This window comes from Carlito syrichta, unplaced genomic scaffold, assembly GCF_000164805.1.
Source record: "Carlito syrichta isolate Samal-C Ts95f unplaced genomic scaffold, Tarsius_syrichta-2.0.1 Scaffold66888, whole genome shotgun sequence".
Taxonomy (NCBI): domain Eukaryota; kingdom Metazoa; phylum Chordata; class Mammalia; order Primates; family Tarsiidae; genus Carlito; species Carlito syrichta.
The window spans coordinates 1,707-4,677 of record NW_007010984.1 but is presented as its reverse complement, the minus strand read 5'-3'; the positions used below and the strand labels follow the sequence as shown (position 1 = coordinate 4,677).

At 55.3% G+C, this 2,971-nt stretch overlaps 1 pseudogene; it reads left to right on the top strand.

The window, feature by feature from the left end:
• The first annotated feature begins 2,013 nt into the window (after window positions 1-2,013).
• On the top strand, window positions 2,014-2,455 carry LOC110594907 (annotated as a pseudogene).
• The last annotated feature ends 516 nt before the right edge of the window (window positions 2,456-2,971 follow it).

The following is a 2,971-nucleotide window of genomic DNA, read 5'->3' as shown; positions in this document are numbered from 1 at the left end:
ACTCACCTCAGCCTCCCAAAGCATGGGATTACAGGCTGAGCCACCAAGCCCAGCTTCTGTGAATGTATTTAAAACATACACATCAATGTTTAATACATGAAATCTTGTCACATCTGAAGTTTCTAGTGACTTTGTTTGGGGTCCTCTGTTAGTTTACCTGCTAACTAAACTTGCCTCACCAGTGAACCTCTGAGGTCTGGGGGTGGTCTGCCTGTTCTCAGCTTCCAGAACGACACAGCACACAGTAGGCACTCAATAAATATCCAAGTGTGAGTGAGTGAGCAAGTGGGTGGGAGGAAATCCTTCTCCATTCGTGTCTATTCTGAAGGAAAACATTCTGCTTCTGCCTGAAGAAAAAACCTCCTTCCTTCTAGAAAACCCTCTGGGATAACATAGGACTTTGGAAACCAGAGACAAGGAAGTTCCTTTCAGTAAAGACAATTTCTAGGGCCCAGGCATGATGGCTTCTGCCTATAATCCCGGCACTTTGGGAGACCGAAGTAGGGCCATCACCGGAGCCCAGGAGTTCGAGGCTGCAGTGAGCTAGGATCACACACCGCTGCACTCCAGACTGCATGATAGAGCAAGATCTCAACTAAAAAAAAAGGACAATTTCTGTTGGGAGCCAGCCACGGAGGCCCACTAAGCGTTAGGAATCAGAAAGGGCCGTTAACCCCGAGACCACTAGGATGTGTTCGGGAGCTGTTAACCCATTCCCTCCCTCCTTTTCCATTTGGCACAAACTACCAAGAAAAGCTCCAGCTGGCTCTAACAGAAAACTCTGAGACCGGAACAAACACAGCTAACCTAGGAGTCTATTGTTCCCATTCTCCACGGCTTATGGTCTTTTGCTTTATCACAACTTAAGTTTGGTTTTGCGTCACATTAAGGAGCCTTAGTGCAGGTCACAGGTTCTCTTGATGTGACCTTTAGAAATTTATAGATAGAGGTTTTAGAAAATAGTTTATATAAACTAAGAAAATTTTAAGCAAGCGTTTTATTATAGAAGTATGGTTAGTTCAGTTTGATTTAAGGGGGGTCAGTGAAGTTTGAATTAGGCCAGCTGGTGCTAGGAGAGTGTAACCATAGCAGCAATTGTTTTAATAAAAACTAGTTTGAATTAGTACATAATAGTGGAAGTTAATAATTCACTATGGTGGTTTTGGGTTTAGACATTGAGTGATGTTAATTCAAGATGATGTAGTTGTAATACAATTAAGGGCACATAAGAAACTGGTTTGGGGAACATTAAGTCAGCATAAGATACAAAAAGACAATCTGTGGTTGTTCTCATGTTCTTCCTCATGTATGAAAGAACATTTGCTTGAGAGTGGGGGGGTGTCCTTTGTGCAGCTGGACCTGTTCATGTGAAAGGCACATGCTACCTTTGTTTCCTGTGACGATGACTTTGCAGAGTTTGGGGATAAAAGCCCTGAGATTACACCCATTAAACGGCTTCTGGTCACCTGAGCAGGAGTCCAGTCTTTTTCTTTCTCCCCTCTTTATTTCTCCAGAATAATCACCGATGCTGCCACACCTTCCCAGGGACCCTCTAAATCTCTCTGCAGGGGCTGGCCCCCTGCAAATTTCGGCTTTCTGTCCTGCCAAAAACCTCCGCTGAAAGGAAGAGAGGGCGCTGGCTGCAGTTGTACTGAGTGGGAGCTGTGGGGGAATCAGGGAGGGAAGAGCCGGGTTCCATCTCCCGGTGGCCCGCCACACCTGCTGCGGGTGTCACAACAGCCCCGCGGTTCTGCTGGGTCAGGGTGAGAGCCGGCTGCCTTTGGCACAGGGCATTGGCGTCAGCCCCACCAGCAGGCTGTGAGACCCTGCGAGACCCTGCCCTGGACTCCTGTCGAAACAGGACTGGCCCAGGGCACCCCTGCGGTGGCCGGGGTGGGCACTGAGGTTCTTAAGCCACAGCAACGCCGGGTGGCCCTGGGCTGTCCACCCGCAGTCCCAGCACTGAGGAGGGAGCGCCGGGCGGTGGCCCCTCTGCCGCCAGCGTCCCCCAGCATGGCCGATCAGCCGACCGAGAAGCTGGTGGCCAAGTTCCGGGAGGCCTTCGCCCTGCTGGACAAGGATGGGAACGGCACCATCACCGCCCGGGAGCTAGGCACCATCCTGTGGTCCCTGGGCCTGAGCCCCACGGTGGCTGAGCTGCAGGACCTGGTGAGCGGGGTCGACCGGGACGGCGGCGGCCCCGTGGACTTCCCGGAGTTCCTGGTCGTGATGGCCGAGAAGACCCAGGGCGCGGGCAGCGGAGGTTCGCCAGGCCTTCTGCACGTTGGACAAGGACAATGGCCCAATCAGCGTGGCAGAGCTGCGGCGTGTGATGGTCCAGCTGGGGGACAAGCTGAGCCAGGAGGAGGTACCCGAGATGATCCGGGTCACGGCCACGGACGGGGACGGCCAGGGGAACTATGAGGAGTCTGTCCGCACGTTGGAGGCCACGTGAGGGGCCCGGCTGCCCACCAGGGGCCTCGGCCTCCTCCTCCTCACCCCCGCCACCCTGGCACCGGGGGTCCTCGGGCAAGGTGAAGTCAAGCCTCCTTTCCGCAGCTGGCTGTCTGCCTCTCTCTCCTGCTGGCTCTTTTCCCCCCGCTCAGCTGGGAGACAAGATGGCCACCACACCTCACAGACCCTAAAGCCCTGGTCCCCCAGGACTGGAAGCAGAGGTGACCTTAGGGCTGAGGGCCCGTGGAGGTCGCGCCAACTCTGCAGTCCTCAGCAGGGGCGCAGGGCGACACCCTGCAGCTCCCCCAGGGATCCCTGGGCACCCAGATTCCGGGCCAGGGGACTGCAGGCCTCGGTCCAGCCAGGGTTCCTGGTGCCTCTGAAGGCCTCAGCTGCTGTGGGGGTCGGGTGGTGGGAGGCACCTGGGCCCCAGAGGGCAGGGTGGGGAAGGGACTTGGGCGATGGCCGCCCAGCCTCCCAACACATGGCTCCGCTCTGTCTCCGCCAACCCGCGGCG